Here is a 24,450-nt window from a genome sequence, read left to right as displayed (position 1 = left end):
AAGCAGCAGCACGGCCCGGGGCTGGACCGAAGGCCTCGGCCGTGGATACAGTACAGTAAGAGCACGACATTAAAAGAACACGGGAGTCCACTATAGCAGCTGTTTCCAACCAATGTAAATGGTCAATTAAAAATTTTTCCCTCTCAGGTGTTCCTAGCACTATATCTCAACCAGGAGAACTCATTTACAGTATCTAAACAGTGTCAACGCTGCTGCATCTTTAGCAGAGAGAGACGAATCGCTGCACCACTATCTAATCTGGGAGCAAGGGGACTGGGGTCTGTCTAATCTACTGTGCAAACTGCCATTAAGCAACGCTTTTCAAGATTGCATGATTCATTTAGAAATCTATCCCAGGCAACAATGGTGAGGGCAGCTGTCACATCCTACCGCTCAGCATACTAAACACTGAACACCGACAGAACAGGAAAGCAGTGCTGAGGTAATTAATTACTGTAAGGAAATGACTGTCCCTCCGCTCCATCTAGCTCCAAACAAGCAGCAATAACATTCAGTGTATGGAGCTGATCAGCATTTTGATGAGAGGATTTTCGTGTCGTATTGTTGAAACACTAGTCTTGGATCTACCATAGGAAGAAAAAAAATCTGGTAAATGCAATTTGCACAAAACATCTCCTGGAATGTGTGAATCTGCATTATCTTCCTGTTCTTTATGTACAGTGCCTTCGGAAAGTATTCAGACCCCTTGACTTTTCCCACATTTTGTTACGTTACAGCCTTATTCTAAAATGGATTAAATAAAAAAGGTTTTTAGAATGTTTTGCAAATGTATTAAAACTAAAACACAGAAATACATTATTTACATAAGTATTCAGACCATTTGCTATGAGACTCGAAACTGAGCTCAGGTGCACTTGATTGGAGTCCACCTGTGGTAAATTCAATTGATTGGACATGATTTGGAAAGGCACACACCTGTCTATGTAAGGTCCCACAGTTGACAGTGCATGTCAGAGCAAAAACCAAGCAATGAGGTCGAAGGAATTGTCCGTAGAGCTCCAAGACAGGATTGTGTCAAACCACAGATCTGGGGAAGGATACCAAAAAATGTCTGCAGCGTTGAAGGTCCCCAAGAACAAAGTGGCCTCCATCATTCTTAAATGGAAGAAGTTTGGAACCACCAAGACTCTTCCTAGAGCTGGCCGCCCGGCCAAACTGAGCAATAGGGCCGTGGTCAGGGAGGTCAGGGACCAAGAACCCGATGGTCACTCTGAAAGAGCTCTAGAGTATGAAAAAATGTATGCACTCACTAACTGTAAGTCTCTCTGGATAAGAGCGTCTGCTAAAATGACTAAAATGTAGAGTTCATCTGTGGAGATGGGAGAACCTTCCAGAAGGACAACCATCTCTGCAGCACTCCACCAATCAGGCCTTTATGGTAGAGTGGCCAAACGGAAGCCACTCCTCAATAAAAGGCACATGACAGCCCACTTGGAGTTTGCCAAAAGGCACCTAAAGACTCTCAGACCATGAGAAACAAGATTCTCTGGTCTGATGAAACTAAGATTGAACTCTTTGGCCTGAATGCCAAGCGTCACGTCTGTAGGAAACCTGGCACCATCCCTACGGTGAAGCATGGTGGTGGCAGCATCATGCTGTGGGGATGTTTTTCAGCGGCAGGGACTGGGAGACTAGTCAGGATCGAGGGAAAGATGAACAGAGCAAAGTACAGTGAGCCCGGACTTGAACCCGATCGAACATCCCTGGAGAGACCTGAAAATAGCTGTGCAGCAACGCTCCCCATCCAACCTGATAGAGCTTGAGAGGATCTGCAGAGAAGAATGGGAGAAACTCCCCAAATACAAGTTTGCCAAGCTTGTAGCATCATACCCAAGAAGACTCGATGCTGTAATCGCTGCCAAAGGTGCTTCAACAAAATACTGAGTAAAGGGTCAGAATACTTATGTAAATGTGATATTTCAGTTTTCTATTTTTAATAAATTAGCAACAATTTCTAAAAACCTGTTTTTGCTTTGACATGATGGGGTATTGTGTGTAGATTGATGAGGGAAAAAAACAATTTAATCAATTTTAGAATAAGGCTGTAACGTAACAAAATGTGGAAAGGTCAAGGGATCTGAATACTTTCCGAAGGCACTGTAACAACAAATACATGAATCAGATTCCACTCGCAGTGTACATGCAGTATGTGTCTTGTATAAAACTTTAGAGACTTTAATATAAACCCTCTTATCAGAATAATGTGATGACCCAGCCCAAACTGTCAGAAGCCTATATATTATCAAGGACATCACCAGTGAGGAAGAAGAAGCAGAAGACTTAATGAAGCAGGTTTTATACGTAGCACTATTAGAACCATCACACAGACGGACAGACAGACCTTTGTTTCCCCGTTACAGTGCTCCATGGAGGAGTGTTTCCTGCCTTCAACTTCCCCAGAGACAATGGAGCAGTAATCACAGAATGATCAGAAATACTAAACTGATTCATTTCACAGATTTCATCACTACCCTTTTCATGATCGTCAAAAGCTAGCCTACAATTCTCCTAGTGACAAATTCACAGCTCCTTTTTATTTTTCCACAATGATTGTCTTCGGTCTTTGCTTGTCCCTCTCCTCAGAGAAACAGGGGTTACAAAAGCGAGAAAAACCAACTCATTCTATTTCTGACTAACTTGAAACTAAAGGTAGTCAAGCAGACACCTTTAAATAGAATATCAATAGGTAAATGTGATTGCATTTGATGCATTTATTGTTTGATACACCAAACATAGCTCTTATGTAGGCCTAGCCATCATGCCATGTTTAGACCCAGAAATATGTGTCAATAAACAATAATCGAAAATATATTTCTGTACAGGTTATGAGCCCAATACACCCCCCAACCCCTTTTTTTGGCATTCACTTCACTGCTCAAATCAGTCTTCTAGAGAAATACCCCTCTCCCCTCCATTCCCCTCCCCTCCCTCCCATCCCAACTCATTCTTCAATTCGTTCTTTTCTTTCTGGGAAAATGACCTAGTTCCAGGTGCCTGGCTTAAAAAGTCGCTGAGCAAAATCCACTTTCACCCCTTGCTCTCTGAGGTCCCCAGATACATATCCCACAATCCCCTACCACTGACATCAGACATCTGAAACTGCTGCTACACCACACACTGACTGAGAACAGCATTCTGACTCAACAACAAAATGGAGGGAGAAACTGAGAACAAGCCTCCCATGAGATGAGGAGAGGCCAGCTGGCCAGCCAGGCAGCACGTGAAGACAACAGGTTACAGGTTCCGTGTCCGTCGTGCAGAGGGAGGGAATGGGAAGTTGGGTTAGGGGAATGGATAGCTTACTGTTCAATTCAATTGGAGGATCTGTATGAATCCCTTCATACACATTTAAATACGACATCTCAGTCTTATCCCCCCCCCAAAAAAATAAATAAATAATAATAATAATAATATTAACTTGCACTTGTCTTTTTCTACTAGCACTGACTTTGCAGATACCTTCTTTATTGAGGAAAAACGGACTTCTGTGATATGTGGTTGTCTCACCTAGCTATCTTAAGATTAATGCACTAACAACAGTAAGTCGCTCTGGATAAGAGCATCTGCTAAATGACTAAAATGTAAAATGTAAATGTAGTTATGTACAATCTGGTATTGCTTACAGTGCCTTGCAAAAGTATTCATCCCCCTTGGCATTTTTCCTATTTTGTTGCATTACAACCTGTAATTGAAATGGATTTTTATTTGGATTTCATGTAATGGACATACACAAAATAGTCAAAATTGGTGAAGTGAAATGAAAAAAATAACTTGTTTTAAAAAAAGTATAAAAAATTAATAACGGAAAAGTGGTGCGTGCATAAGTATTCACCCCTTTGCTATGAATCCCCTAAATAAGATCTGGTGCAATCAATTACCTTCAGAAGTCACATAATTAGTTAAATAAAGTCCACCTGTGTGCAATCTAAGTGTCACATGATCTGTCACATGATCTCAGTATATATATACCTGTTGTGAAAGGCCCCAGAGTTTGCAACACCACTAAGCAAGGGGCACCACCAAGCAAGCGGCACCATGAAGACCAAGGAGCTCTCCAAACAGTTCAGGGACAAAGTTGTGGAGAAGTACAGATCAGGGTTGGGTTATGAAAAAATATCCAAAACTTTGAACATCCCATGGAGCACCATTAAATCCATTATTAAAAAATTGAAAGAATATGCCACCACAACAAACCTGACAATGACCCTAAGCATACTGCTAAAGCAACACTCTAGTGGTTTAAGGGAAAACATTTAAATGTCTTGGAATGGCCTAGTCAAAGCCCAGACCTCAATCCAGTTGAGAATCTGTGGTATGACTAAAAGATTGCTGTATACCAGCGGAACCCATCCAACTTGAAAGAGCTGGAGCAGTTTTGCCTTGAAGAATGGGCAAAAATCCCAGTGGCTAGATGTGCCAAGCTTATAGAGACATACCCCAAGAGACTTGCAACTGTAATTGCTGCAAAAGGTGGCTCTACAAATATTAACTTTGGGGGGGTGAATAGTTATGCACTTTCAAGTTTTCTGTTTTTCTGTCTTATTTCTTGTTTGTGTCACAATATAAAATATTTTGCAACTTCTAAGAGGTAGACATGTTGTGTAAATCAAATGATACAAACCCCCCAAAATTCCATTTTAATTCCTGGTTGTAAGGCAACAAAATAGGAAAAATGCCAAGGGGGGTGAATACTTTCGCAAGACACTGTACATATTTATCCAATAAAACGTATTTGGGATGTTTACACATACACTCAACTCCAACGTGTATAGGTTGTAATAAGCCTTAAATTAAAGTGTCAGCTTGGTCATTTAGAACAGGATTAAAGGTGTCTGCTTGTTCATTTAGAACAGGATTAAAGGTGTCTGCTTGTTCATTTAGAGCAGGATTAAAGGTGTCTGCTTGGTCATTTAGAACAGGATTAAAGGTGTCTGCTTGGTCATTTAGAGCAGGATTAAAGGTGTCTGCTTGGTCATTTAGAACAGGATTAAAGGTGTCTGCTTGGTCATTTAGAACAGGATTAAAGGTGTCTGCTTGGTCATTTAGAGCAGGATTAAAGGTGTCTGCTTGGTCATTTAGAACAGGATTAAAGGTGTCTGCTTGGTCATTTAGAACAGGATTAAAGGTGTCTGCTTGGTCATTTAGAACAGGATTAAAGGTGTCTGCTTGTTCATTTAGAACAGGATTAAAGGTGTCTGCTTGGTCATTTAGAACAGGATTAAAGGTGTCTGCTTGGTCATTTAGAGCAGGATTAAAGTTGGCTGTTGTTGAAATAGGCCAGTGTCTGGTGAGTCTTTTCACCATCTGTCTCTTCCAATCAGCTCTCTGCCTCCAACATGATCGCAGGAATAAACCAACGCTAGTTACCTTGGACAAACCATGTCAGTCTCAAAATATCCAGTTTCCTTCCTTCACAGAAGCACTAGAAAAGCAAAGTAGACAAATATTACATGAAACAAAACATATAAATAGTCTAGTGATAGTGACTTGCCAAAATGGGGTGGTCAGCCCATTTTATAAGCCAAAGCCTAACCATAGCCTTGGGTCACTCCCTTAAATAGGGAGTTATGTATAATTAAATGAAAATAGGTTAACGTAAAGGGAGCGTTATTATTAAATCAGCGTTTTTGGCCCAACTATCTAAAAAAGCCACACTTAATCCACACTGTATTCACAGAAAGCTTGTTTAGTACTTTATGATTCCTAATCTTTCTGTATTCTGTCCTTGGAAGAAACCATGTCCAATTATGTTTTCTTATGAGACAGTCTGTCTGGACATAGGGCTGTGACGGTCAGGGAATTTTGGATGACGGTAATTGGCCAGCTAAATAACCACGGTCATCGTAATAACCGTTGGAATAGAAAACAATAAAATAAAAAATACAGTCCTGCATCAGCCACATCAGTTAACATCATTTGAATGAACATTTTAAATTACCATGGAAATTATTGCATCACAATACCAGGCAGGCATTGTGAGTGTATCCATGAGTTTACCAGTCAAATTGCCAGGGTTAGAGGTTCCAAGCCCGTTCTATTAATTCTATTTTCTATGTGTGCTGCTTCTGCATTGTGGGGGGTGTTGCCTAGGCAACCGCAGACTCGTTTGCTACAACACCTTGCTTGTTTTAGCAAGGAGCAACAAAGATTCATTTACATTTTAGTCCTTTAGCAGACGCTCTTATCCAGAGCGACTTACAGTTAGTGAATGCATACATGTTTTTTTAATGTTTTTTTTATACTGGCCCCCCGTGGGAAACAAACCCACATCCCTGCCGGCCAAACCCTCCCCTACCTTGGACGACGCTGGACCAATTGTGCGCCGCCCATGGGTCTCCCGGTCGCGGCCGGCTGCGACAGAGCCTGAACTCGAACCAGGATCTCTAGTGGCACAGCTAGCACTGCGATGCAGTGCCTTAGACCACTGCGCCACTCGGGAGTCATCATGTTGTTAAGAGTCCATGTTACCGCAGAAACGGACTCAACCGCATGAATGCCCTGCCGTCCCGTCTTCAGTCAGCAGTTATTATATTTTCATGATGGTCTTCATCCATAACCGTCAGTTACACAGTTATACGGTAATTGTGCTAGCTTTATCTGGACACACTCGCCACAACAAGACACAGATGACCAATAAGACATTCCATTACAGTAGCAGAGATGTAACTAGGCCTAACATCCGACCTCACTTCTGCCCATGTCATTCTGTACTACACCCTCCAAACCTTTTCAACATAACCATTTGACCATCTAACTCTGGAGGAATGTTGATGCATTTACAGCATTAGCAGGTATGTGGAGGTTTGACATACTCTGTCACAATGCAGGGCAGGGTCGTCTGTAGAGTGGTGAGAGTGAATAAGGCCAGTGTTGGTCAGGGTGTTTTGTTGTGTGTAGTAGTATCATACAGGTCAGAGAGACAGAGCTTGTCTTTGTTGGCCTCTTTATTAAATAACTCATCTCTAATCAGCCCATGTGATGAGGGGAACATTTGCAAGGACATTTCACAAGACCCCTCAATTTCTACATTTACCAAAACAGTGTTCATTGAAGGTCAAGTAAAGTACCATGTTCATAATTCGGGACTCTCGGTTGCCAAGACATTTCACACACATGCTGCAACTTAAACGGCAACATTCTTTTTTTTTTTTTTTTACAGGAAAATAGAATCATGGGTAGTGGAGAGATGTTAATAGTTAACGACAAATGAATGATGGTCTGTCTCAAACACAGCACATACAGTAACTTTGGAAAGTATTCAGACCCCTTGACTTTTCCACATTTTGTAAGGTTACAGCCTTCTAAAATGCATTAGTCTACACACAATACCCCATAATAACAAAGCAAAAACAGGTTTTTAGAAATGTTTGCTAATTTATAAAAAATAAAAAAACTGAAATATCACATTTACATAAGTATTCAGACCCTTTACTCAGTACTTTATTGAAGCACCTTTGGCAGCGATTACAGCCTCGAGTCTTTTTGGGTATGACGCTACAAGCTTGGCACACCTGTATTTGTGGAGTTTCTCAAATTCTTCTCTGCAGATCCTCTCAAGCTCTGTCAGGTTGGATGGGGAGCATTGCTGCACAGTTATTTTCAGGTCTCTCCAGAAATGTTAGATCGGGTTCAAGTCCGGGCTCTGGCTGGGCCACTCAAGGACATTCCGAGACTTGTCCCGAAGCCACTCCTGCGTTGTCTTGGCTGTGTGCTTAGGGTCGTTATCCTGTTGGAAGGTGAACCTTCACCCCAGTCTGAGGTACTGACTAGTCTTCCAGTCCCTGCTGCTGAAAAACATCCCCACAGCATGATGCTGCCACCACCATGCTTCACCGTAGGGATGGTGCCAGGTTTCCTCTAGATGTGGCGCTTGGCATTCAGGCCAAAGAGTTCAATATTGGTTTCATCAGACAAGATCATCTTTTTTCTCATGGTCTGAGAATCCTTTAGGTGCCTTTTGGCAAACTCCAAAAGGGCTGTCATGTACCTTTTACTGAGGAGTGGCTTCCGTCTGGCCACTCTACCATAAAGGCCTGATTGGTGGAGTGCTGCAGAGATGGTTGTCCTTCAGGAAGGTTCTCCCATCTCCACAGAGGAACTCTAGAGCTCTATCAGACTGACCATCGGGTTCTTGGTCACCTCCCTGACCAAGCCCCTTCTCCCCCGATTGCTCTGTTTGGCCGGTCGGCCAGCTCTAGGAAGAGTCTTGGTGGTTCCAAACTTCTTCCATTTAAGAATGATGGAGGCCACTGTGTTCTTTGGCGACCTTCAATGCTGCAGACATTTTTTGGTACCCTTCCCCAGATCTGTGCCTTGACACAATCCTGTCTCTGAGGTCTACGGACAATTCCTTCGACCTCATGGCTTGGTTTTTGCTCTGACATGCACTGTCAACTGTGGGACCTTACATAGACAGGTGTGTGCCTTTTCAAATCATGTCCAATCAATTTAATTTACCACAGGTGGACTCCAATCAAGTTGTAGAAACATCTCAAGATGATCAATGGAAAGAGGATGCACCTGAGCTTAATCTCGAGTCTCAGAGCAAAGGGTCTGAATACTTATGTAAATAAGGTATTACTGTTTTTATTTGTAATACATTTGCAAACATTTCTAAAAACCTGTTTTCGCTTTGTCATTATGGGATATTGTGTGTTGATTGCTGAGGACATTTTTTTTATTTAATCCATTGTAGAATAAGGCTGTAACGTAACAAAATGTGGAAAAAGTCAAGGGGTCTGAATACTTCCTGAATGCACTGTAACTACAGTGTATCTACAAAAGTATTAGCCTATCATTAACAACTTATAAAAGGGGTGTGCCTGAGCCTCTACAAACATATTCATGCAATTTCAGCATGCCTCACTTATTTATCAACCTTTCATCGTTTTGGGGAGTCCAGAAACAGCAGGGAGTTGATGTGGGGGCCTCAGAGGAAGAAGACAAATGATAAACCTGCTGGATCATTTCCCCAGCAGACTCCCAAGGTTACTTCCAGCCTGATGCTAGAGCCTGCAAACAGAGACTGAAAGACAGCAGGACAGCAGCGGAATGACAAAATGTGTCTGGCAGGCAAAGCCAGGCTTTACAGTTACACTGTGTCCTGACCAACTGAAAAAATACACATCATTTTCTTGTCAAAGATTTCAGAAACTGTTTCCGTTCCTGACGGAATAGCCTACACAGTAGTAAAGATAAAGTGTAATGTTTCCCTGCTACAGAAGGCAGGTTCTGACTCACCAGGAGGGAGGCAGGTTCTGACTCACCAGGAAAAAGGCAGGTTCTGACTCACCAGGAGGAAGGCAGGTTCTGACTCACCAGGAGGAAGGCAGGTTCTGACTCACCAGGAGGGAGGCAGGTTCTGACTCACCAGGAGGGAGGCAGGTTCTGACTCACCAGGAGGAAGGCAGGTTCTGACTCACCAGGAGGGAGGCAGGTTCTGACTCACCAGGAGGGAGGCAGGTTCTGACTCACCAGGAGGGAGGCAGGTTCTGACTCACCAGGAGGAAGGCAGGTTCTGACTCACCAGGAGGGAGGCAGGTTCTGACTCACCAGGAGGGAGGCAGGTTCTGACTCACCAGGAGGAAGGCAGGTTCTGACTCACCAGGAGGGAGGCAGGTTCTGACTCACCAGGAGGGAGGCAGGTTCTGACTCACCAGGAGGGAGGCAGGTTCTGACTCACCAGGAGGAAGGCAGGTTCTGACTCACCAGGAGGGAGGCAGGTTCTGAGATTGTATAGCAGACAGCCAGACACAGGTGCTTAAGTGTTGCTCCTAAACATTGTGCATTTACGATGATGGCAGCACTGACCTTAAATGAAGTTATGAGAGGCACGCCATTCAATTATAGAAAAGAAAATGCGCAGATGAGGGCATATCCAAGAGGGACAGATTTGGGCAGCTTGCCCAAAGAGGCGTATTCCCCAAACACAACACATAACCACTTATTTTGTTTGGTATCTTATGTTTGTTGTGTAGTAAATAATTCAGCTTTTACTGTCATCGTTTTTTATTTGTTTTTTTCCTGTGAAGCACATTGCGTTGCATTCCATGTCTGAAATGTGCTGTATAAATAAAGCTTGATTTGATTTGAACCTGTGTCAGATAGATCAGAGAGGTAAAGAGATTATTCTTGAGAGATTAAAATGAGAGATAAACAACAACACAAGATATGTACTGTTCAGTAGTAGTAGCAGTCTACTACAGCAGTGAACAATGTCATGGCAGTGAAGGATTCAATTCTCATTTTAGCCACGCCATTTATTATTATTTTTTAACTCAGTAACCCTTTTCTGTATAGAGTATAGAGAAAATACAAGCCCACTTTGTGACACACACTTTGCTCTTCCATCAGCAACATTGCTTATACATATTATATATACAGTGGGGGAAAAAAGTATTTAGTCAGCCACCAATTGTGCAAGTTCTCCCACTTAAAAAGATGAGAGAGGCCTGTAATTCATCATAGGTACAGGTCAACTATGACAGACAAATTGAGAATTTTTTTTCCAGAAAATCACATTGTAGGATTTTTTATGAATTTATTTGCAAATTATGGTGGAAAATAAGTATTTGGTCAATAACAAAAGTTTCTCAATACTTTGTTATATACCCTTTGTTGGCAATGACACAGGTCAAACGTTTTCTGTAAGTCTTCACAAGGCTTTCACACACTGTTGCTGGTATTTTGGCCCATTCCTCCATGCAGATCTCCTCTAGAGCAGTGATGTTTTGGGGCTGTCGCTGGGCAACACGGACTTTCAACTCCCTACAAAGATTTTCTATGGGGTTGAGATCTGGAGACTGGCTAGGCCACTCCAGGACCTTGAAATGCTTCTTACGAAGCCACTCCTTCGTTGCCTGGGCGGTGTGTTTGGGATCATTGTCATGCTGAAAGACCCAGCCACGTTTCATCTTCAATGCCCTTGCTGATGGAAGGAGGTTTTCACTCAAAATCTCACGATACATGGCCCCATTCATTCTTTCCTTTACACGGATCAGTCGTCCTGGTCCCTTTGCAGAAAAACAGCCCCAAAGCATGATGTTTCCACCCCCATGCTTCACAGTAGGTATGGTGTTCTTTGGATGCAACTCAGCATTCTTTGTCCTCCAAACACGACGAGTTGAGTTTTTACCAAAAAGTTCTATTTTGGTTTCATCTGACCATATGACATTCTCCCAATCCTGTTCTGGATCATCCAAATGCACTCTAGCAAACTTCAGACGGGCCTGGACATGTACTGGCTTAAGCAGGGGGACACGTCTGGCACTGCAGGATTTGAGTCCCTGGCGGCGTAGTGTGTTACTGATGCTTTGTTACTTTGGTCCCAGCTCTCTGCAGGTCATTCACTAGGTCCCCCCGTGTGGTTCTGGGATTTTTGCTCACCGTTCTTGTGATCATTTTGACCCCCACAGGGTGAGATCTTGCGTGGAGCCCCAGATCGAGGGGAGATTATCAGTGGTCTTGTATGTCTTCCATTTCCTAATAATTGCTCCCACAGTTGATTTCTTCAAACCAAGCTGCTTACCTATTGCAGATTCAGTCTTCCCAGCCTGGTGCAGGTCTACAATTTTGTTTCTGGTGTCCTTTGACAGCTCTTTGGTCTTGGCCATAGTGGAGTTTGGAGTGTGACTGTTTGAGGTTGTGGACAGGTGTCTTTTATACTGATAACAAGTTCAAACAGGTGCCATTAATACAGGTAACGAGTGGAGGACAGAGGAGCCTCTTAAAGAAGAAGTTACAGGTCTGTGAGAGCCAGAAATCTTGCTTGTTTGTAGGTGACCAAATACTTATTTTCCACCATAATTTGCAAATAAATTCATTAAAAATCCTACAATGTGATTTTCTGGAGAAAAAAAATCTCAATTTGTCTGTCATAGTTGACGTGTACCTATGATGAAAATTACAGGCCTCTCTCATCTTTTTAAGTGGGAGAACTTGCACAATTGGTGGCTGACTGAATACTTTTTTCCCCCACTGTATACAGGCCCGTCTGAAGTTTGCCAACGAACATCTGAATGATTCAAAGGAGAACTGGGTGAAAGTGTTGTGGTCAGATGAGACCAAAATCGAGCTCTTTGGCATCAACTCAACTCGCCGTGTTTGGAGGAGGAGGAATGCTGCCTATGACCCCAAGAACACCATCCCCACCGTCAAACATGGAGGTGGAAACATTATGCTTTGGGGGTGTTTTTCTGCTAAGGGGACAGGACAATTTCACCGCATCAAAGGGACGATGGACGGGGCCATGTACCGTCAAATCTTGGGTGAGAACCTCCTTCCCTCAGCCAGGGCATTGAAAATGGGTCGTGGATGGGTATTCCAGCATGACAATGACCCAAAACACACGGCCAAGGCAACAAAGGAGTGGCTCAAGAAGAAGCACATTAAGGTCCTGGAGTGGCCTAGCCAGTCTTCAGACCTTAATCCCATAGAAAATCTGTGGAGGGAGCTGAAGGTTTGAGTTGCCAAGCGTCAGCCTCGAAACCTTAATGACTTGGAGAAGATCTGCAAAGAGGAGTGGGACAAAATCCCTGCTGAGATGTGTGCAAACCTGGTGGCCAACTACAAGAACCATCTGACATCTGTGATTGCCAACAAGGGTTTTGCCACCAAGTACTAAGTCATGTTTTGCAGAGGGGTCAAATCCTTATTTCCCTCATTAAAATGCAAATCAAATTATAACATTTTTGACATGCGTTTTTCTGGATTTTGTTGTTGTTATTCTGTCTCTCACTGTTCAAATAAACCTACCATTCAAATTATAGACTGATCATGTCTTTGTCAGTGGGCAAACGTACAAAATCAGCAGGGGATCAAATACTTTTTTCCCTCACTGTAAATATATATACAGTACCAGTCAAAAGTTTGGACACACCTACTCATTCAAGGCTTTTTCTTTATTTTTACATTTTTTTACATTGTAGAATAATAGTGAAGACATCAAAACTACGAAATAACACATATAGAATCATGTAGTAACCAAAAAAGTGTTAAACAAATCAAAATATATTTTATATTTGAGATTCTTCAAATAGCCACCCTTTGTCTTTGATGACAGCTTTGCACACTCTTGGCATTAACTCATCCAGCTTCACCTGGAATGCTTTTCCAACAGTCTTGAAGGAGTTCCCACATGCTGAGCATATGCTTTTCCTTCACTCTGCCGTCCGACTCATCCCAAACCATCTCAATTGGGTTGAGGTCGGGGGATTGTGGATGCCAGGTCATCTGATGCAGCACTCCATCACTCTCCTTCTTGGTAAAATAGCCCTTACACAGCCTGGAGGTGTGTTGGGTCATTGTCCTGTTGAAAAACAAATGATAGTCCCACTAAGCCCAAACCAGATGGGATGGCGTATCGCTGCAGAATGATGTGCTAGCCACGCTGGTTAAGTGTGCCTTGAATTCTAAATAAATCACAGACAGTGTCACCAACAAAGCACCCCCACACCATAACACCTCCTCCTCCATGCTTTACGGTGGGAACCACACATGCGGAGATCATCCATTCACCCACACCGCGTCTCACAAGACACAGCAGTTTGAACCAAAAATCTCCAATTTGGACTCCAGACTAAAGGACAAATTTCCACCAGTCTAATGTACATCACTCGTCTTTCTTGGCACAAGCAGGTCTCTTCTTCTTATTGGTGTCCTTTAGTAGTGGTTTCTTTGCAGCAATTTCGACCATGAAGGCCTGATTCACACAGTCCCCTCTGAACAGTTGATGTTGAGATGTGTCTGTTACTTGAACTATGTGAAGCATTTATTTGGGCTGCAATTTCTGAGGTGCAGTTAACTCTAATGAACTTATCCTCTGCAGCAGAGGTAACTGTGGGTCTTCCTTTCCTGTGGCGGTCCTCATGAGAGCCAGTTTCAGCACAGCGTTTGATGGTTTTTGCGACTGAACTTTCGAAGTTCTTGAAATGTTCCCTATGTCTTAAAGTAATGATGGAGTGTCGTTTCTCTTTGCTTATTTGAGCTGTTCTTGCCATAATATGGACTTGGTCTTTTACCAAATAGGGCTATCTTCTGTATACCAACCCTACCTTGTCACAACACAGCTGATTGGCTCAAACACATTAAGAAGGAAATAAATTCCTCAAATTAACTTTTAAGAAGGCACACCTGTTAATTGAAATGCATTTCAGGTGACTACCTCATGAAGCTGGTTGAGAGAATGCCAAGAGTGTGCAAAGCTGTCATCAAGGCAAAGGGTGGCTGTTTGAAGAATCTCAAATATAAAATATATGTTGATTTGTTTAACACTTTTGTGGTTACTACATGATTCCATATGTGTTATTTCATAGTTTTGATGTCTTCACTATTATTCTACAATGTAAACATTTTTTTAAATAAAGAAAAACCCTTGAATGAGTAGGTGTGTCCAAACATTTGACTGGTAGTGTATGTATAGTCTGTACATCTGGTCTTAAATACAGAAGGAAAGATGGGTAGAGAGAATGGGATACACATCTGGAAGCTATTTTCCCCCACCACATCTAAAACTCTCTACTGTTTAACAGCTCTCCCCTCTCCATTCTCACCACCACATGAGCGACATCCCTCTCTGGTTCTCCCTCTCCCTGTGCTCCTGTCAAACAGAACAACAGCTCACTCTGGGCATGGCAAAGCCGATGGGAACTGCTGAGAGGTCTGCTACTAGTCTGCTACTCATGTGTTGGGTAGTCAGTCCACTGGGGCAACAGAGAGCTTGTCTACAATGTAGTTACAGTTCTGGTAAAATATATAAATTGGCACCCTTGCACTTTACAAACTGCAACGGAGCAGAACGTTTTGTTTCTTCTTTTCAAAACGGGTTGAATGGCTATTTTTTACCCAGTAGGCACATGCAACTTACCACAGCTGAGATCAATTACACAGTAAACGAGAATCACTTGCCTCCAACAACATTTATTTTAATTCTGAATAATTAAGACCAGGCAATTTTTTTATTCTTTAAAGTGAAAAATCTATTAAAAAGGATATTGGTCCTGTTCAGTTGTAAATCAAACAAATAAATGTGCTAACACCAAATGTTTTTTTCAATTGTAACTTATTTTGGAATAAATTGTTAATAGTGCGAAGTGCGAAGGTGCCAGTATATTTGACTGCAACTGTATGTAGTATAAACATGGACTCTGGAACTGAGGCCTCTAGAAAAAGACAGAGGAATCTCTAGTTCATGAATAGCTGGTTAGTGGTTAGTGTTTTTCAGATTCAATACAAGATTCTGAGGATCTAAAACCTGTCAGAAATTCACTTGATCCCTCGACCCTTGGAAAGGCTGATTGCTTAGCAATTTCTATGAATCACCAACCATATATTTTGTGAGACAACGCTTGAATTGCTCGACAACCTTGAAAAGGTCAATGAAAAGCAGCACAAGTGCAGGAATTCTTTCTTAACCATAAGAACACCTTCCAAACAGAATCAAAAGCGACAAATAAAGCAAAAATGTATGCCATAGAAATATAATACACTTGGCATAAAACGGCACCTTTCCACACAACAACGATCTGACAGAGATATTGTAGCAAAAGCTCTTCAGAACTCTCCCGTACATGTGAGAGAACACTCCCCTTGCAACAACACATGGAGAACAATGGCCCCTGCTCTCCAGACATAACATCACTCAGCCTTGTTCTGTACCGGGGGATTTACGGCAAACAGATTTCCCCACGATCAAACCTGCCATGGGCCGGGATGGCTCGTAAATCTAGGCCCTGGCATGCTCCACAGCCCATTCACCCAACACTGATTTATACTGCTGAATTAGCTCCCATTCCAATTTGAGGCTGACACCACTCTGGACAGATGCAGGGAGAATAGAACAGGAGACATGGGGGTGCAGACCATGTCATAAAGGTAACACCTGACCTGTACAGCTTGTCTACTGCTGTACATATAAACTGTTAGGGGGGTAACCTGTAGGATGGTCAGATCTTACTGACTGTCCTATATGGGTGGGAATTGCCAGGGACCGACCTCATGATACGGTATTCTCATGATACTTAGGTGCCGATACAATATGTCTGTAATTTTATTTTATTTTTTACAAATCGTTACTTGAGAAATCAGAAAGATTTCTGGCTCCCAGTTGTCTTTTTATACAGGTAACGAGCTGAGATTAGGAGCATTCTCTTAAAGGGAGTTTAACTCAACTCGCCGTGTTTGGAGGAGGAGGAATGCTGCCAATGACCCCAAGAACACCATCCCCACCGTCAAATATGGAGGTGGAAACATTATGCTTTGGGGGTGTTTTTCTGCTAAAGGGACAGGACAACTTCACCGCATCAAAGGGACGATGGACGGGGCCATGTACCGTCAAATCTTGGGTGAGAACCTCCTTCCCTCAGCCAGGGCATTGAAAATGGGTCGTGGATGGGTATTCCACGACCCATTTGGTTCTGGGATTTTTGCTCACCGTTCTTGTGATCATTTTGACCCCACAGGGTGAGATCTTGCGTGGAGCCCCAGATCGAGGGAGATTATCAGTGGTCTTGTATGTCTTCCATTTCCTAATAATTGCTCCCACAGTTGATTTCTTCAAACCAAGCTGCTTACCTATTGCAGATTCAGTCTTCCCAGCCTGGTGCAGGTCTACAATTTTGTTTCTGGTGTCCTTTGACAGCTCTTTGGTCTTGGCCATAGTGGAGTTTGGAGTGTGACTGTTTGAGGTTGTGGACAGGTGTCTTTTATACTGATAACAAGTTCAAACAGGTGCCATTAATACAGGTAACGAGTGGAGGACAGAGGAGCCTCTTAAAGAAGAAGTTACAGGTCTGTGAGAGCCAGAAATCTTGCTTGTTTGTAGGTGACCAAATACTTATTTTCCACCATAATTTGCAAATAAATTCATTAAAAATCCTACAATGTGATTTTCTGGAGAAAAAAAATCTCAATTTGTCTGTCATAGTTGACGTGTACCTATGATGAAAATTACAGGCCTCTCTCATCTTTTTAAGTGGGAGAACTTGCACAATTGGTGGCTGACTGAATACTTTTTTTCCCCCACTGTATACAGGCCCGTCTGAAGTTTGCCAACGAACATCTGAATGATTCAAAGGAGAACTGGGTGAAAGTGTTGTGGTCAGATGAGACCAAAATCGAGCTCTTTGGCATCAACTCAACTCGCCGTGTTTGGAGGAGGAGGAATGCTGCCTATGACCCCAAGAACACCATCCCCACCGTCAAACATGGAGGTGGAAACATTATGCTTTGGGGGTGTTTTTCTGCTAAGGGGACAGGACAATTTCACCGCATCAAAGGGACGATGGACGGGGCCATGTACCGTCAAATCTTGGGTGAGAACCTCCTTCCCTCAGCCAGGGCATTGAAAATGGGTCGTGGATGGGTATTCCAGCATGACAATGACCCAAAACACACGGCCAAGGCAACAAAGGAGTGGCTCAAGAAGAAGCACATTAAGGTCCTGGAGTGGCCTAGCCAGTCTTCAGACCTTAATCCCATAGAAAATCTGTGGAGGGAGCTGAAGGTTTGAGTTGCCAAGCGTCAGCCTCGAAACCTTAATGACTTGGAGAAGATCTGCAAAGAGGAGTGGGACAAAATCCCTGCTGAGATGTGTGCAAACCTGGTGGCCAACTACAAGAACCATCTGACATCTGTGATTGCCAACAAGGGTTTTGCCACCAAGTACTAAGTCATGTTTTGCAGAGGGGTCAAATCCTTATTTCCCTCATTAAAATGCAAATCAAATTATAACATTTTTGACATGCGTTTTTCTGGATTTTGTTGTTGTTATTCTGTCTCTCACTGTTCAAATAAACCTACCATTCAAATTATAGACTGATCATGTCTTTGTCAGTGGGCAAACGTACAAAATCAGCAGGGGATCAAATACTTTTTTCCCTCACTGTAAATATATATACAGTACCAGTCAAAAGTTTGGACACACCTACTCATTCAAGGCTTTTTCTTTATTTTTACATTTTTTTACATTGTAGAATAATAGTGAAGACATCAAAACTACGAAATAACACATATAGAATCATGTAGTAACCAAAAAAGTGTTAAACAAATCAAAATATATTTTATATTTGAGATTCTTCAAATAGCCACCCTTTGTCTTTGATGACAGCTTTGCACACTCTTGGCATTAACTCATCCAGCTTCACCTGGAATGCTTTTCCAACAGTCTTGAAGGAGTTCCCACATGCTGAGCATATGCTTTTCCTTCACTCTGCCGTCCGACTCATCCCAAACCATCTCAATTGGGTTGAGGTCGGGGATTGTGGATGCCAGGTCATCTGATGCAGCACTCCATCACTCTCCTTCTTGGTAAAATAGCCCTTACACAGCCTGGAGGTGTGTTGGGTCATTGTCCTGTTGAAAAACAAATGATAGTCCCACTAAGCCCAAACCAGATGGGATGGCGTATCGCTGCAGAATGATGTGCTAGCCACGCTGGTTAAGTGTGCCTTGAATTCTAAATAAATCACAGACAGTGTCACCAACAAAGCACCCCCACACCATAACACCTCCTCCTCCATGCTTTACGGTGGGAACCACACATGCGGAGATCATCCATTCACCCACACCGCGTCTCACAAGACACAGCAGTTTGAACCAAAAATCTCCAATTTGGACTCCAGACTAAAGGACAAATTTCCACCAGTCTAATGTACATCACTCGTCTTTCTTGGCACAAGCAGGTCTCTTCTTCTTATTGGTGTCCTTTAGTAGTGGTTTCTTTGCAGCAATTTCGACCATGAAGGCCTGATTCACACAGTCCCCTCTGAACAGTTGATGTTGAGATGTGTCTGTTACTTGAACTATGTGAAGCATTTATTTGGGCTGCAATTTCTGAGGTGCAGTTAACTCTAATGAACTTATCCTCTGCAGCAGAGGTAACTGTGGGTCTTCCTTTCCTGTGGCGGTCCTCATGAGAGCCAGTTTCAGCACAGCGTTTGATGGTTTTTGCGACTGAACTTTCGAAGTTCTTGAAATGTTCCCTATGTCTTAAAGTAATGATGGAGTGTCGTTTCTCTTTGCTTATTTGAGCTGTTCTTGCCATAATATGGACTTGGTCTTTTACCAAATAGGGCTATCTTCTGTATACCAACCCTACCTTGTCACAACACAGCTGATTGGCTCAAACACATTAAGAAGGAAATAAATTCCTCAAATTAACTTTTAAGAAGGCACACCTGTTAATTGAAATGCATTTCAGGTGACTACCTCATGAAGCTGGTTGAGAGAATGCCAAGAGTGTGCAAAGCTGTCATCAAGGCAAAGGGTGGCTGTTTGAAGAATCTCAAATATAAAATATATGTTGATTTGTTTAACACTTTTGTGGTTACTACATGATTCCATATGTGTTATTTCATAGTTTTGATGTCTTCACTATTATTCTACAATGTAAACATTTTTTAAATAAAGAAAAACCCTTGAATGAGTAGGTGTGTCCAAACATTTGACTGGTAGTGTATGTATAGTCTGTACATCTGGTCTTAAATACAGAAGGAAAGATGGGTAGAGAGAATGGGATACACATCTGGAAGCTATTTTCCCCCCACCACATCTAAAACTCTCTACTGTTTAACAGCTCTCCCCTCTCCATTCTCACCACCACATGAGCGACATCCCTCTCTGGTTCTCCCTCTCCCTGTGCTCCTGTCAAACAGAACAACAGCTCACTCTGGGCATGGCAAAGCCGATGGGAACTGCTGAGAGGTCTGCTACTAGTCTGCTACTCATGTGTTGGGTAGTCAGTCCACTGGGGCAACAGAGAGCTTGTCTACAATGTAGTTACAGTTCTGGTAAAATATATAAATTGGCACCCTTGCACTTTACAAACTGCAACGGAGCAGAACGTTTTGTTTCTTCTTTTCAAAACGGGTTGAATGGCTATTTTTACCCAGTAGGCACATGCAACTTACCACAGCTGAGATCAATTACACAGTAAACGAGAATCACTTGCCTCCAACAACATTTATTTTAATTCTGAATAATTTAAGACCAGGCAATTTTTTTATTCTTTAAAGTGAAAAATCTATTAAAAAGGATATTGGTCCTGTTCAGTTGTAAATCAAACAAATAAATGTGCTAACACCAAATGTTTTTTTCAATTGTAACTTATTTTGGAATAAATTGTTAATAGTGCGAAGTGCGAAGGTGCCAGTATATTTGACTGCAACTGTATGTAGTATAAACATGGACTCTGGAACTGAGGCCTCTAGAAAAAGACAGAGGAATCTCTAGTTCATGAATAGCTGGTTAGTGGTTAGTGTTTTTCCAGATTCAATACAAGATTCTGAGGATCTAAAACCTGTCAGAAATTCACTTGATCCCTCGACCCTTGGAAAGGCTGATTGCTTAGCAATTTCTATGAATCACCAACCATATATTTTGTGAGACAACGCTTGAATTGCTCGACAACCTTGAAAAGGTCAATGAAAAGCAGCACAAGTGCAGGAATTCTTTCTTAACCATAAGAACACCTTCCAAACAGAATCAAAAGCGACAAATAAAGCAAAAATGTATGCCATAGAAATATAATACACTTGGCATAAAACGGCACCTTTCCACACAACAACGATCTGACAGAGATATTGTAGCAAAAGCTCTTCAGAACTCTCCCGTACATGTGAGAGAACACTCCCCTTGCAACAACACATGGAGAACAATGGCCCCTGCTCTCCAGACATAACATCACTCAGCCTTGTTCTGTACCGGGGATTTTACGGCAAACAGATTTCCCCACGATCAAACCTGCCATGGGCCGGGATGGCTCGTAAATCTAGGCCCTGGCATGCTCCACAGCCCATTCACCCAACACTGATTTATACTGCTGAATTAGCTCCCATTCCAATTTGAGGCTGACACCACTCTGGACAGATGCAGGGAGAATAGAACAGGAGACATGGGGGTGCAGACCATGTCATAAAGGTAACACCTGACCTGTACAGCTTGTCTACTGCTGTACATATAAACTGTTAGGGGGGTAACCTGTAGGATGGTCAGATCTTACTGACTGTCCTATATGGGTGGGAATTGCCAGGGACCGACCTCATGATACGGTATTCTCATGATACTTAGGTGCCGATACAATATGTCTGTAATTTTATTTTATTTTTTACAAATCGTTACTTGGAGTCAAAGTATCAATATAATATCATCCAAAATAATATTGCGATATGTAAGTGTATCGATTTTTCTCCCTCATCACTACTGTCCTTTGGATTGCCAATAACGTAAAATGTTGAATCTTTATAATATAGTCAATATCTTAGCTTATGGTAGTATTTATTATTGAGTCCCAGCTATTAAATATTTCCAGCATTATGAAAAGCCAACATCAAAACAAACCATTGCTTGGCATTTCATATTAAAACAAATGATTAAAATGATTAAATATTAAAAACTGTCGTGGAAACTTGATTTGCATGAATTCACTATGGAAGTTGAGACAAGATGGCTAGCATTAAAAAAATAGAAAAGTCTATGCACACACACACACACACACACACACACAATAACATCAGCAGTGGCACCACACCAGCACAAGCAATAAAATACACCTGACAACCTCGGTCTCATACACAGCCTGTTGCTGACTCAGACTATGTGATCCAGAAAGGCCTTTTCCTATTTCAGCAGTAATATATATCTCACTGCAGCCTCCACAGTGGTGATGGGGAGGTGTACTTGGACCCGGAGAGGAAATGATGCAACATTTCAATACTTTTTGCAAACCGTTGATTACATTACAGTTGTTTCAGCTGAATGCATCTTGCTTGGTGTCACAGTCGTATCCAATAGTGTGTAATAGAATTAGCAGAATTCTAAACAAGGACACAGCTGTTCATTACCTGCACAAGAGTACAGGTGCAAAATCAAATCAATCAGATGCAATCATCGTACACTCATAATTATAACCTTATAATTAGGATTTCCCTTTGTGTTTGCCTGAAAGGATCATCTTACAAATCAATACAAATACATTCAAAGCACCGCTCAGCTCCATTTTCACCACAAAATAATAATTATTTTTATATAATAGCCTAATCTCAGTTAGACCTAACGCTGGTTCCTCTCTCCTACATATGCCACTGTGAAACCCATTGGTAGGGGACAGGAAATACTAGGGGCTCATGGGTAATTTCCGCATGGCTCCAGAAAGCGGCTTGTGTTCTCTATTCTCTTGCCAAAACAAACAAGCCATTCTGAGAGGAAATATGGTGCGATTATACAGCCTCCTCCTGCATTCTCTAGCTCCCTATTGTGGCAGGTAGTCTAATACTCCACACTGGGCCACAACAAGCTATCCCTCAGAGCAGCATTTCACTGGAAAACATTAAAAACATAACACCCACAGGATGAAACGTGTGCAATATCCACTTTCTATTAAGTGTAACTGTAATGCAACCTATCTATTTGGTTTCTATTGAGATTGAGCTTAAAACCAAAGCAGCCAGTGGCTGGTGTGAATAAGCCCTTTTTAGATTGTGTGAACATTTGACTTCCCTGCCAGGGCTTGGCCTTTGCAGTCTCCTGCTTTTTCTTTCACAATAATACATGCACCACAACCACATAATCCACTCACAAATTAAATAAACCCCAACCCCCTCGAATTGTGTTAGCAAATAATGCAAATTACAGTTTTTAATACACCCAATGAATTCATGATGATGATCTGCATTTAAGACAAGTGTATTTAAGTGGGGGGGAAAGCAGCATCTTAAAAACATGAGATGGGAAAATGTGCAGAGAGATTATCCTAAATATCTTTCTGTATTATCAATGCAGATCATTTAAACATATTAAGTACTGAATCATCTTGACAGACACTGTCATCAGTATGGCTAAATACTCCAAACTCGGCTTGTAGACATAGCCTTGTGACCCAGTCATTTTAGCAACAAGCAAGAAGATGGAGGTAGGGAATATATTGAGACATGTATCAACAGGGGACCTCATAAATAACTGGAATAGAAAACAAAACACAAGACTACTCTCCAAGGAGAAGACATTCTAACTAAGCCCATGCTTTTTAGTGTGTATGTGAGCACAGTTTAATTTCTGATCTGGGAATAGGATGGTGGGTGTAATTCATTATAATTACTGTGACAAGTGAAAAGTAGCTAAGTCAGTCTCTAGATCCTGCCCTACATCTCATCGAATTTCTCTCATATGAGATGGTTAACTCGAACTTCATCCTGCAGAATCAACACAACAGACCACCCAATGAACATATACAAGGACGAGGGACTGGGGCATTTATAAGAGAATGATTATTGATTCCAATAAAAATACAAATATTATCTTACTGTTGTACTATAAACATTTCTTCTCCTCCAATCTCAGGCTTTTATTTAAAAGGCAGAGCAAGCAGACTAAGTGACTTGATACTCAAAGATAGGCAATAGCACACACTAGTTCTAATCTAATAGAACACTAGAGGAGAATTGATATTTTGGAGTTGGCTGAGCAGGAAAGTGAGGGCATCATTTCTCAGTAGCACCATTGGGAATATTGTTATTGTTCTAAACAGTGGGCACAGAGGTCAGGGTGAGTCATGGGGTGTTTTTCTTTTCATTGAACATTGTGGGGGTAGACCATGATTCTCTCTGGTAGAGCGCCAAACTACGTTCTCCTGTCCACAAAACCAATGGAGAGTGACAGAAATAGCATCATATGTATCCCTCTCCAGTCATCGCCATATTCAGTGGTGATATCATTATGTCAGAATGTCCAAAATTCTAGATGGCATTCCAAGTCCTTCAAGATGGTATTCCAATAAGTGTTTTTACTTTTCAATGACAGTTATGAAAGGACAAAATCATTATCGACTTTAAATGAATCCTAGAAGTCATTGGTCAGTGCTCTACTATCACTCTGTCTCTAAGTTAGTCTGAGGTTGACACACTGGATGGAAACCATAGATCCACATGAGGCGGTGTGATGAAAAATCGCAATACATATATAAATCAAAAAGGCTATAATGCATAACATGTAGAACTACAATGAATTCAACAGAGTAATAAGAACTTAAGCGTTCTATAGAGTTGATGTCATAAGACCCACTGATGTCACTTTTTCAGAAATTAAGTGCAACTAGGGCAGAGGTATCCTAAAATAAATAACCGTGGATTTTAAACATAATTTTGAGAAAACAAGCTTGCGTTGAATATAATGTACCCAGCATTTCAACCCAGAATGACTAACTGCTGATGTTCTTCATCTATTTTAAATGACTGAGCCATGATTATAACATTGTGTCAACTCCCAGCAGAGCAGAAACCAAAAATAAATCCATGCAGAAGAAGATGGAGGCTGAGCATATTCTACCGCCAACTCAAGTCAGAAAGGCCATATCTATACAACAAAAAGTCCCAAACCAGAGAAAGATCATTGATTTTCATGAAGCTTTTATAGAGTAAACTGAGAAAAGACCTCCATGGC

At 41.9% G+C, this 24,450-nt stretch overlaps 1 protein-coding gene across 2 annotated transcripts in view; it reads right to left on the bottom strand.

Moving 5' to 3' along the window:
* LOC121546058 (plexin A3) overlaps positions 1-24,450 on the bottom strand; it is a 165,441-nt gene that overhangs the window by 127,398 nt on the left and 13,593 nt on the right. The window lies entirely within an intron of this gene.

This window comes from Coregonus clupeaformis, chromosome 30 (assembly GCF_020615455.1).
Source record: "Coregonus clupeaformis isolate EN_2021a chromosome 30, ASM2061545v1, whole genome shotgun sequence".
Lineage (NCBI taxonomy): Eukaryota > Metazoa > Chordata > Actinopteri > Salmoniformes > Salmonidae > Coregonus > Coregonus clupeaformis.
This window is presented reverse-complemented; position numbering and strand designations above follow the sequence as displayed.